Source organism: Somniosus microcephalus, chromosome 6 (genome assembly GCF_052327205.1).
Source record: "Somniosus microcephalus isolate GS21.2 chromosome 6, FLI_Smic_1.0, whole genome shotgun sequence".
In the NCBI taxonomy this organism is placed as follows: Eukaryota; Metazoa; Chordata; class Chondrichthyes; order Squaliformes; family Somniosidae; genus Somniosus; species Somniosus microcephalus.
The window spans coordinates 148,720,668-148,733,655 of record NC_140992.1 but is presented as its reverse complement, the minus strand read 5'-3'; positions in this window follow the sequence as shown (position 1 = coordinate 148,733,655).

The following is a 12,988-nucleotide window of genomic DNA, read 5'->3' as shown; positions in this document are numbered from 1 at the left end:
TGCCGGGAGCACTTCCTGTCTGGGAAGTATTTAAGTGGATGCGCGGGCTTTTCTAGTTCCTGTTTTGCCATGAGGCTGAAATAAAAAGCTGTACTGTTTCACTGGCTCTGGTCTCGACTCCCACGTTTGCCGCGGTATCTCAACACCGTTCTCTTTTCAGCCCACATCATTGACCTTTTAAAAGAACTACCTAACTTCAATTCTTATGTGGACGATATATATCTGTCACATGACAATCTCCAAGCGCACTTGAAAGCCATTGATAGTGTTTTATCCAGAATTGCAACTGCTGGGTACTTAATCAACATTTTTCTCTCTCCCAGCTGTCTCCCATTCTGCCCGCGCATTTCACACCTAATCTAGAGCTGTATTTTGTCTCCACTAGTCCTATCACCATCTCGTTTCATTTTGAATACCTCATAATGTCTCTTCTTCTCTTTTTTTCTCTCCCAGCCCGGCCTCTTAATCTATTTCATTCCCTGTGCCTCTTTAGTCTTGATAAAGGGTTTTGACCCGAAACGTTGACTCTAATTTCTCTCCACGGATGTTGCCTGGCCTGCTGAGTTTTTCCAGCATTTTCTGTTGTTATTATAAAAAAGAGTCAACTAGTTAGGGAAGAGGTAGATTTTCTGGGCCTGCGAATAACTGGAAATGGTAAAGGAATAACTCAATCATATAAAGAACGATTAGCCACCATTCAATATCCTAAAACTCTGAAAAATCTGCAAGCAAGTTTAGGACTCCTGAATTTTGCTCGATCCTTTACACCAATCTTTGCCGAGCTCACAGCACCCCTGTATGCTAGAGTGGGTGAACCAGCAAAAGGACCATTCATATTTTCACCAGACGATTACTCAAAATTGCAACAATTATGCCGAGAGGTACAAAAAGCCATAGACCTGGAATTGAGGGACATACAAGTTCCCCTCAATATTCATCTCAGGTCATCAACTAAAGTGGCAGTTGCAGTTTTCTATAATGAAAAGAGCATAGTGCCCATTCAGTTCCATTCTTGTACCTCCTTCCGACATTGGAAAAGTTATATTAAAAAAGAAAGGGTCATGGCTATGGTAGTACAATGCCTCATCAAGGCACGAACCCTTCAAGGGAAATACCCCATTACTATCTATACTGAGATTCCCGATTTAAGATCAGTATTGAGGATGGCCTCTGATGAAAAAAGAGCCACCCAGATCCGATATGATAAATGGGTATTGTTCTTGACTGATCCTACACTCATTTTTAAATTCATCACCCCAGAAATGGATAGAGCATTTCTCCATCAAGGAGGATGACGATACAGAGGAGGGAATCAGACAAATACCTATGAGAGCGCTTACAGAATACCATCAATCATTTACTGTAATGAATCTTCGATGATGATTAAAAAGGGACATCCCAGCAATCCTCAGCTGGGATGGGGATAGTAGTAGGGATTTTTCAAGATTCCTATTCTTTTTATCCAGAAGAATTACTGTCCATACCCCTTGGCCATAAGACAGCACAATATGCTGAAGCTGCAGCATTACGGTATGCTTTAGAAAAGGCAGACCTTATTAAACCCACACTAATCTGTACGGATAGTGACTACTGTAAAAGAGGATATAACCAAGATCTAGTTTTCTGGGAACAGACAAATTTTACCAATCATAAGGGTAAATCCATAAAACATAAATCATTGTGGGAAGACATTCTCCGTTCGAGAATGGAGAAACAGAATTGTCAGGTGATTCATGTAAACGGGCATACCACTGGGACAGTGCACTCAAAAGGAAACAGTCTTGCAGACGAACAAGCGAAACGTTCGGTCTGCGTGGCAACCCCTCGAGAGGGGTCTGCCAATATTAGTGTAATCACTAGGGCAGAACGGGCAGCTAATCAGGATGAGGAACTGATTCAGCTATTAGACCCAACAAAAGAGAATCCACCAGGATATCCACCAAAGTACTTTTACTCGGAAACCCCTACGGGTATTGTGCTAGTTAAGTTGCCCAAGGGAAACCGAGAAGCACCCCCGAGACACAAACGAGAACAGTTTGTAAAAGAAGCTCATGAGGGCATAGGTCAAGCACATTGTGGTGCCAGAACAACATTCTGCAAATTGACCCCCTTATATTGGTGGCCAGGCATGCTTAAGGTCTGGAAAACATATGTGACAAATTGTGAGCCATGCTATTTAACCAATAAATCAGCACTAATTAAGCCACCACCATTGGCTCCTGTGAAAGCTGATGAGCCAATGGGAAAATTCTTTATTTACTTTATTGGACCACTTCCCCTGTCTTTGGGATACAGACATGTTCTCATTTGTGTAGATGGATGCACTTCCTTCTGCTGGCTGGTCCCCACAAAAACTGTTTCGGAAAACACACTCACTAATGCTATTACTGACATAATTACTGTAGCTGGTGCACCCAAAATCTTACACTCCGATCAAGGCAGAGCCTTTGTCTCCAAGGTCTTCAAGGACTATTGTGAACTAAGGGGGATTGGGTTAGCGCACAGCACGCTATGTCATCCGCATTCAGCGGGGCTGGTGGAACGTAAAAACCAGGACGTAAAAAAGCTATTGGTCAAACTGTTGAGAATCAGGGGAAATAAGTGGACCACATCATTCCAGAGGTGCAGCTATCACTTAATAATCTGCCCGCATCTGCATCAGGGACAGTGTCCCCTAAAACTCCATATTATCTGATGTATGGGATTGAGATGCATACACCGCTTACCCATAGTTCTTTTATTGCCTCTACACTCTCTGAGTCCTTGACCCAACAGCGACAGTTAGATTTTAAAAAAGAAGTAACAGAGGAGATTCATCAAATTGATCAGAGGTTAAGGGAGGCAAATAGGCAGAAAAAACTGACAAACAAAGCATGGCAACCCCTAGTAGGAGAATGGGTACAGGAAAAGAAGTTTGAGCAAAAACCTGGTTTTAGACCGAAGTGCAAAAAACCTGTTCAAATACATTCTGTTATTAACAAAAGAACAGTTAAAATACATATTAATCAGCCGAATGGCAAGCATATTCTTAAAACTGTCTCCATAGACAATCTCAAAAGATGTCCTGCGGGATACCAAAATGGAGGAACAATACAAGGCACACTGTCTTTCAAGACCCAGCTTGGAGCATGACACAGGAAATGGATGTGATCGAATTACTGATGACGGTCAGTCAGACGGTGTCACCGACTCCTCCACACGATGCTTGGCATCGCCTCAGGAATTGGATTCACGAAAAGCAACAACCGAAACAAGGAAAGATCAACGATTTACTTCAATGAAGGTGGAAGACACTGCAGATGAAGAAGGAATCAACTGAGCGCCTGGCAAGGCCTTTACGAAAACAAGAATCTGTCCACATGCCGGATCGAAGGAACAGCGTGTCAAGCTTCAGATAGTTCCAAATGACATCTCCTTAACTCGTATGAATAACTCACCTCTACGGAACGTATATCTGCCGATTGGACATTCTAAGTACATGTTGTTTCGCTAATTGCATGACAATGTACCCATCATCCTTTTAAATTGTGTTCAATTTAAAATAAAGCAAAACATTGTCCTAGGATGAATTAAAGGGAATTTTCATTTAGCATATGATTGTGAATCTCGTGAAATTAATGTGCGTCTGTCTTGATGCTCCAGTTCATTTTTTGGTCAAGGGGGAGGGGGTGGGAATAAGCTATATATCTCTTCAGAAAAATACACCATTCTATAAAAGAATTCTGACTTTATTAAAACATGACAAACTGGGCTTGAAAATCTAAAAGCCTCAACAATGGAAAAGCTGTGAACAGCATTCAGGCTATTGAGATAAGATAAGTTGTTGACACTGAATCAATAACCTTATTGAAACAGGAGGTTGGAGCTTCCTGAAAGTCTGAAGCCTTGGAAAGAACACCTGTTAAGGTGTCTTAAACCAACACTTCGGAAAGAATCACATAAAATTAAAGAAACATGCCTTCATAAAAATGACATCAAATGGAACACAGGAGACATGAGTCTGTGTTACAACCAGCTGAGGTGACTTAAGAATTGAACAGAAGTCTTTGGTAAGAATGACATCAAATAGATGCGCCTGCTCCACACCGTTTTTTATGATAAGCTTTGAACACCTAAGTGTAGAGACATAATTCTTAATGCTACAAGCTGATCTAACTGTAAAAATAGCAGGGGTCAACAGAAAAATTACTAGAGATAATTAGCTTACATCATAGGATCAAAACTTCAAAGGAAATACCACCGAGAAAGGGTATAAAAATTGATCTTTCAAATGGGAAGATAAATTTGCTGCAAAGGGGCAAAGCGATTCTCAGACTTCAGAGGCAAGCTCTGTAAGTCTTCAACTCTTTGTGTCTCGGGGATCAAGGTATTGTATTTGATTTTGGTGGATATCCTGGAATAAACTAAGAACTGTAAAACTAGCAAAGTTAAGATTTGAGAATAAGGATCTCTGATAATAGAATTGTAAGTTTTTTGTTTTTGGAGCTGTTAATGTTGCAATTGAATCACCAACTGTAAATTATATGTCGGTTCTTTTATAAATCTATATATTTTTAGAATTGTCTCACATAGTACTTCTGTATCAAACTCGTGAACACAATCTCTGTACGCTCTTTGGTGAGGAGTTGCAGAATTCTGAGGGAGTTTTCCGGACCCTCATAATATCTGGAACATTACAATCTAGCTAAACTTATTAAAAGTGCTATCGGGAGGACTGTAACAACTTCAGGTTGTTCTTTTCCTTTAGGGAGAGATAGTCTGGACCTTTAGAACTAATTAAGCATCTTTAGGATTTGGCTACCTCAAACTTTAGTTGATAGTGAATGTCTGGGGAATATGCCTGATCTGGGGTAGCCCTAAAGGGGCTAGGACTAGTAATTACCCCTTCAACCCCACCCCCTCACACCAACCAACATCTGCTCCCCTGACCATCATCGGACCCCCCAACCCCCATCTACTCCCCCGACCTGTTCTTCCGGGTTTCCCGACCTCAAAACAGCTCCCCCACTCCCCGCAAATAAGGCGCCTCTGGGCTAAAACCCAGGCCTCTGTTTCTGTCTGTATATTAATACCGAATATCCACAAAGCCGTCATTATCCTTTCAGCATACACCAATCCACCATGCTAATCCTGATGATTCAAAGCCATATATCAGATGAATATCTTGCATCTGTGTTCACTATGGAGAAGGACGATGTAGGCTTAGAAATCAGGCAGGGGGATTGTGATATACTTGAACAAATTAGTATTGAGATGGAGGAGGTACCAGCGGTTTAGCAGGCTTAAAAGTGGATAAATCCCCAAGCCCAGACGAGATGTATCCCAGGCTGCTGTGTGAGGCAAGGGAGGAGATTGCAGGGGCTCTGACACAAATTTTCAGAAACTCTCTGGCCACAGGGGAGGTGCCAGCTGTAGTGTATGTAACGTTCCACCTTTAAGAGAACTATTTTAAGGGTTGCACTACTTTATCTTGGCTACTGTATACTGTAATACCGGTGGTGACCACACCGGTATATAAGTGCTGTGTATTTATTGGGCAGATCCGCCCTGACCTTCAACCAGTAAAGTCCTGTTAAAGTTTATTCTTGTGGTCTGTGTAGTAATTCGCAATATAACACACAGACTTAACAGTGGCGATGAGTTCGATCTTACCCTGCGGCAGAGATACATCCAAGGCAGTTAACGGGCGTCGAGAAGAGGAATCCGCCCTCGTCATTCTGCTGAGAGAAGACTCGAGTCTGCAGAGCAAGGAAGAAGGAAGAATTCTGACACGAAGCCTTCCATCAGCAACAGGCAGTGATTGTCCCTTATATCACGGTGGTGGGTGAGCCGATCAGCGACGAAAAGCAAGTCGGCCACGTTGACTGTGAGTAGGGGAGAAATTTAAAAAAAACGGAGGATAAGGGCGGAGAACTCGACCATGGCCGGGGGAAAAAGAGCCGGACAGAAGTCGGGGCCAGAGGCGCTGAGACTGGGGCAGCGTAAGGCACGGAAGCCGCGGTGCAGGCAAACGCAGCCGGTGTGAGAGACCGGGCTGCAAGCGGGCTGGGAGATGCAACGGCGTCGAGAGCAAGCTCGACCGCAACCGGTAAACAAGGCCGGGCAGCTACCGAGGCGGCGAGGCGCAGCGACCAAGAACCGCTTGCGCGGGGGAAAATAAAACAAATAAAAGAAAACCGCGGAGAACTCAGCCGCAGCCGGGGGGGAAAGGACCGGACTGCAAGAGGGGCTGGGAGGCGCGATTGAAAACCACTGGGGAGGGCGAACGCAGCAATACGGCAATCGCTGTCACAGCCAGCGGGAGAGCCAGAGCCCGAGCGAGCGGGAGTGATAGACCGAGCGAGCGAGGGAGAACGAGACCGAGCGAGCGAGGGAGACCGTGTGAGCGCGGGAAACCACCATTTTCAGAGGCGGGGAAGAAGACAAGCGCAGGAAACCACCATTTTCGTGAGGCGGGGAAGAAGGCAAGTGCGGGAAACCGCCATGTTTTTTTTTTGAAAAAAAAATTTAAAGAAAAATTTCGTTGTTGTCTCTCAAAAAGAGTGCAAAGATGCCTGAGCGTGGTAACATCAACGATTTCGATTCTGAGGTGGAAGATTGGGCCACGTGTGTAGAACGCATAGAGATATATTGTAAGTCAAATAACATATCAAATGATGATAAAGCAATAACCTTACTAAACTCAATGGGTGCGAAGACATACGGGCTATTGAAGCATCTTCTATCACCAGCTAAACCGGCGGATCAGACTTTCGCTAATATTGTTGCTGTCCTGAAGGATCATTTGAACCCCACACCGCAGATGTTAGCGGAACAATTTAAATTTTATGTGAGAACGCAACTGAAAGAGGAAAGCAACGCGGAGTACTTGGTTGAACTGCGTAGGCTAGCAAAATACTGTCAGTTTGGGGAAAATCTGACAGAGGCACTGAGAGACAAGTTCGTGTGTGGGATGTCGAAGGAAGGAACACAAAAGCAACTGCTCGAAGAGAATGATCTTACACTTGATAAGGCTGTCACTATTGCAGCATCGCACGAAGCCGCAGCGAGAGGCACTGCGGAAATGCAGCTGAAGGCAGCGGTACTCAGCGTAGATCAAATGGCTTCGGGTACAATGAAATGTTATCGTTGTGGGAAGACAAAACACCATCAGAACCAATGCTGGTTTAAAAACCAGGAATGTAGAAAATGTGGCAAGCTTGGTCACATAGCTAAAGTATGCCGGTCAGGAAAGAAGACCAGCAACAATAAGTCACCGCAGAAGAAGTACAGAAAGGTACATAAGGTGACTGTGAAGAGTTCAGATGAACAGAATTCGGATTCAGGCTCCAACAGCAAGGAACTGGGTAGTCTGAGAATTCACAATGTGAGTAAGGAAACTGACCGACAAACTATCTGGGTCACACTGCAGATTGCAAAAGTCCAAGTGAAGATGGAATTGGACACCGGATCGGCGTTGACGGTCATGAATAAGCAAGATTACAAAAAGTTATTCAAACATATTCCCCTACGGGATAAGAAGATAGTATTGCAGACATACACGGGGCAAAAAGTATACCCCATCGGAAAGATAAAAGTCAAGGTGTTACACAAGGGCAAAGAACACCAAGGAATGGACATATATGTACTACCCGAGGGAGGTCCACCACTTCTGGGACGGGAGTGGATCAGGAAAATAAATATGGACTGGCACTCCCTAAACACGATAACGGTAGATTCCGGAAAGAAAGATGTCAAACCTGAACGATTGTCCAGAATATTGGATGAGGCTGAAGAGGTATTCCAACAGGGACTGGGAATACTGAGAGGAATTAAGGCGAAAATCAAGATTGCAGAACATGCAACCCCAAAATTTTTCAAAGCCAGATCGGTACCTTATGCGATACGACCTGCTGTGGAGGCTGAACTGGAAGAGCTTGAACGTTCAGGGGTACTGTCTAAGGTGGACTGGAGTGAGTGGGCCACGCCCATTGTTCCCGTCATGAAGCATTCATCGAGTAACAAGCCAGGGGAACCGGGAAAGGCCCGCATCTGCGGAGACTTCAAGATCACAGTTAATCCGATGCATCACACGGTACAATATCTGCTTCCGCAGATTGAGGATATCTTTGCTTCATTGGCTGGTGGGAAACACTTCACCAAGATAGACCTGGCGAAAGCGTACTTACAGATGGAAGTTGAGGAAGAGTCGCGCCAGTATCTCACAATCAACACGCACAGAGGCTTGTATCGATATAATAGACTGGTTTTTGGAGTGGCTTCGGCTCCAGCAATTTGGCAGAGGGCCATGGAGCAGGTCTTACAGGGAATTCCAAGCACTCAGTGTTACTTGGACGATATCCTGATTACAGGAGAGGATGAGGAGGAACACCTCGCAAATTTGAAACTGGTGCTCACCAGGTTGAAGGAATATGGCCTTCAAGTTAATCGCCAGAAATGTGAGTTCTTCCAGAAACGGATCTCATACTGTGGTCATGTCATTGACCAAGAGGGGCTGCACAAGTCACCTGACAAGATCGAAGCTGTTGTGAAGACCCCCGCTCCGGAAAATGTATCCCAGTTGAGGTCGTTTCTGGGGTTGATTAACTATTACCATAAGTTTCTGCCAAATCTATCCACGGTGCTGCACCCGCTGAATGCTCTGTTGCGGAAAGAAGTACCATGGAAGTGGAGCGAGGACTGTAAGAAGGCCTTTCACAAAAGCAAGGCATTGATCACCTCTGAGGAAGTGTTGGCTCACTTCAACCCAACGCTACCTCTTCGTCTAGCTTGTGATGCTTCCCCTTATGGTATTGGAGCAGTACTCTCACACAAGTTGCCAAATGGCTCGGAAAGGCCAGTCGCATTCGCATCCAGATCATTGACCTCCGCTGAGCGCAACTATGCTCAGATAGATAGGGAGGCTCTCAGCCTTGTGTGGGGAGTAAAGAAATTCAACCATTACCTGCAGGGCAAGAAGTTTACACTGCTGACAGACCACCAGCCGTTGGTATCCATATTCAACCCTAACAAGGCCGTTTCCACGATGACAGCGCAAAGGCTACAGAGGTGGTCCATTTTCCTAGGGGCACACCAATATGACATCGAATACAAAGGGTCCAAACAGCATGGGAATGCTGACGGGTTATCGCGCCTACCGTTGCCAATGGTAGAAGCGGCGCCTACAGTGGACCCAGTGGAGATGTTCCACTCAACCATAGTGGAATGTCTACCAGTAACCAATTCTACGATAAAAAAGGAAACAAGCAATGACCCGACTCTCTCACGAGTCTACGATTTAACGGTGAAGGGATGGCCAGCACATGGGGAACCAATGTTGCCAGCATTTTCGCAAAGAAGAGAACAGCTGTCAGTGTGCCGAGGAACTTTGATGTGTGGATCCAGAGTGGTGATTCCACCCAAACTCCAGCATAAAGTGCTAAAGGAGCTTCACGAGGGGCATCTGAGTGGAGTGAAAATGAAGAACCTAGCCAGAGCGTTTGTGTGGTGGCCAGGTATCGATGGAGACATCGAAGAAATGACCAAGAGCTGTCTAGGATGCCAGAAGGACCAAAACGCCCCACCACAAGCTCCTCTGCATCCTTGGGAGTGGCCCTCATCTCCATGGCAAAGGGTACATATCGACTTTGCTGGTCCATTTATGGACTCAATGTTTTTAATCGCGGTGGATGCACACTCCAAGTGGCCGGAGGTAATAAAGATGTCCTCCACCACCACGGAAAAAACCATCACAGTATTAAGGACCATATTTGCCAGGAATGGGCTGCCGGAACAGATCTGTTCTGATAATGGACCGCAATTTGTGTCCGAAGAATTCAAGAAGTTCTTAAAAAGCAATGGGGTTAAGCACTACACGTCCGCCCCATACCATCCCGCCACCAATGGATTAGCTGAAAGGTTTGTCCAGACCTTCAAGAAGGCCATAAAGGCCATGGGTAATGAAGACATAAATCTACAACATAAGGTAGATAACTTCTTGTTGGCGTACAGGAATGCAACACATGCGGTCACAAACCAAACTCCCGCCATGATGTTTTTCAATAGAAGACTAAGATGCCGGCTGGATTTGATCAAGCCAAACATCAGAAGGGACGTAGAGAACCGGCAATTTCAAGGCATGAATGAAAAGCCAACTAGAACCTTCCAGATAGGTCAACAAGTTTTGGCACGGGACTACCGTACAGAGAAATGGCAGCCTGGAACTATTTGCAAACGGCTAGGACCGCTGATGTATACCGTGGACATTGGGGAAAGCATAATAAGGCGCCATGTTGACCAGTTCATAGAGTCATCCGAAAAGGGCCAATCTACTCCACAACTCTATATGCCTAATGTTGAAGCAGAGATACCCATGACCTCTACCTCTGATCCGGTAATACTGGAATCAGATGAACCTGACACTGGCCTGCAAGCAGAATCGACCTTGCCAGAAGAACCTACTACACCACCAAAAACTACTACACCACCGAGGCGTTATCCGGACCGAGTCAGGAAGCCTCCAGAGAGACTGAATCTGTGAACTGTTTACATGAAGTTGTGTATTGTTGAGATACCGCGACAAACGTGGGAGTCGAGACCAGAACTATTGAAAACTCAACTGCTTTATTCCAACCACATGACAAACAGGAACTAGAAAAGCCCGCGCATCCACTTAAATACTTCCCAGACAGGAAGTGCTCCCGGCAGCCTGTCCCTGCGGGAAACAAGTTGCTGGAGGAAAGGGCCCCCGGCTGGGGGCTTCTGCTTAGACTGTCTGTGCCGCTGTGAGCGGATTATGTCCAGTGGTGGCGTGTCACCACAGAGCTCCCCCCAGAATCTGCTTAGGAGGAGTGGACGAGTCGTGACGGTGGTCTAATGGTTCTGCCGCAGCGGCTCTGAGTGGTCGCCGGTCTGGTTGGTTGGGTCGGGTGGTTCCCCGCCGGCTGTGCTGGCTTGCCGGGGGGACGGCCTCTAGTTGGAGGCTGGGCCACGGGGACCTGTTCCCCTGGTTCAGTGTGTGCTGGTTTGAGCCGGTCGATGGAGACTGTCTCGACCCTGTCGCCGAGTCGCAGCTTGAAGACCTTGTCCCCGGTTTGTAGTACCTCGTACGGACCATCGTACGGGGGTCGCAGGGGCCCGCGGTGTGCGTCGTGTCGCACGAAGACGAAGCGCGCCTGCTGTAAATTTGGCGGGACGTGAGGTGCGAGTTCGCCGTGTCGGTTGACCAGAAGTGGGGCGAACTGCTGAGCGGAAGAGAAAGAGTCGAGCCGCTGCTGTTCGGCCGACCAAGGCTTGGTAGGCTCCGGAAGGAATTCACCTGGGACGCGCAGCGGTTGTCCGTAGACTAACTCCGCTGCTGAGGACTGGAGGTCTTCCTTGACCGCGGTGCGTAGGCCGAGTAGCACCCATGGTAGGCGGTCAGTCCAGGTACTGTCCTGCAGGCCGGCGCAGAGTGAGGCCTTGAGTGACCTGTGGAAGCGTTCACAAAGTCCGTTGGCCTGCGGGTGGTACGCCGTGGTGCGGTGGAGTGTCACCCCGAGGTTGCATGCTGTGGCCGTCCAGAGTTCGGAGGTGAACTGGGCGCCTCTGTCGGAGGTTATGTCGGCCGGTACGCCGAACCTCGCAACCCAGGTGTTAACGAACGCCCTGGCGATGTCGGCTGTGGTGGTGGAGGTCAGCGGCACTGCCTCAGGCCAGCGTGTGTAGCGGTCGACCATCGTGAGGAGATAAGTTTGGCCTTGCGATGGCGGCAGGGGACCGACGATGTCGATGTGTACGTGGTCGAAGCGGCGGCTGGGTACCTCGAAGTCTCCCAGGGTTGCTTTGGTGTGCAGCTGTCCCTTAGCCCATTGGCAGGCGAGGCAGGAGGTGGCCCAAGTCCGAACATCTCTGCTGAGGCCGCGCCAGACGAAGCGCTTGGAGAGGAGTTTGACGGATGCGCGGGAACCCGGGTGAGAGAGCCCGTGGAGCGCGTCGAAGACGCAGCGGCGCCAGGTCTCATGGACGACCGGCCTGGGTTGTCCGAGTGAGACGTCGCACGTGACTGCTGTGGCTTCGGGCCCGTGCGCGACCTTGGCTAGGCGTAGCCCTGGCAGGCTGGTAGCCGCCGAGAGGAGGTCTGGGTCCGTGAGCTGGGCCGCTGCTAGTTGTGCGTAGTCAACCGTGTGATGATTCGCACAGATGGCGGGACGGGAAAGGCAGTCGGCGACCACGTTGTCTCTACCGGAGACTTGCTGAATGTCCGTAGTAAACTCGGAGACGGCCGCGAGCTGGCGTTGCTGCCAAGCGGACCAGGGTTCGGTGTGCTTGGCCATCGCGTATGTGAGTGGCTTGTGGTCCACATACGCGGTGAAGGGGCGGCCTTCCAGGAGGAACCTGAAATGGCGGACCGACAGGTGGAGTGCGAGAAGCTCGCGGTCGAAAGTGGATTATTTGACTTCCGGGGGGCGCAGTTGGCGGCTGCAGAAGGCAAGTGGCTGCCACGTGCCTTTGACCCACTGCTCGAACACGGCCCCGACCGCGTGGTCGGATGCGTCGGTGTTGAGCGCGACCCGGGCATCAGCACTTGGGTGCGCGAGCAGAGTGGCGTCGGCGAGCGCGTTTTTGGTGGCGTCGAAGGCGGCTGCCGTGTCAGTGGTCCAGGTTACGTCCATCTTGCCGGATTTTCCTCAGAGGGAGTTGTATAGAGGCTTCATGAGGGCTGCGGCTCTGGGGATGAGCCTGTTGTAGAAGTTCACCATCCCGAGGAACTCCTGGAGGCCCTTGATGGTTGTGGGGCGGGGGAATTGCTGGACGGCCTGCACCTTGTTGGGCAGGGGGACGGCCCCAGCAGGGCTGATGTGGTGACCGAGAAAATCAATCTCGGTTAGGCCGAATTGGCACTTCGCCGGGCTGAGGATGAGCCCGTGTTGGGCTAGGCGCCCGAAAAGGATGCGAAGGTGTTCAAGGTGTTCCTGTTTGGAGGAGCTGGCCACGAGAATGTTGTCTAGATAGACGAATAGGAAGTTCA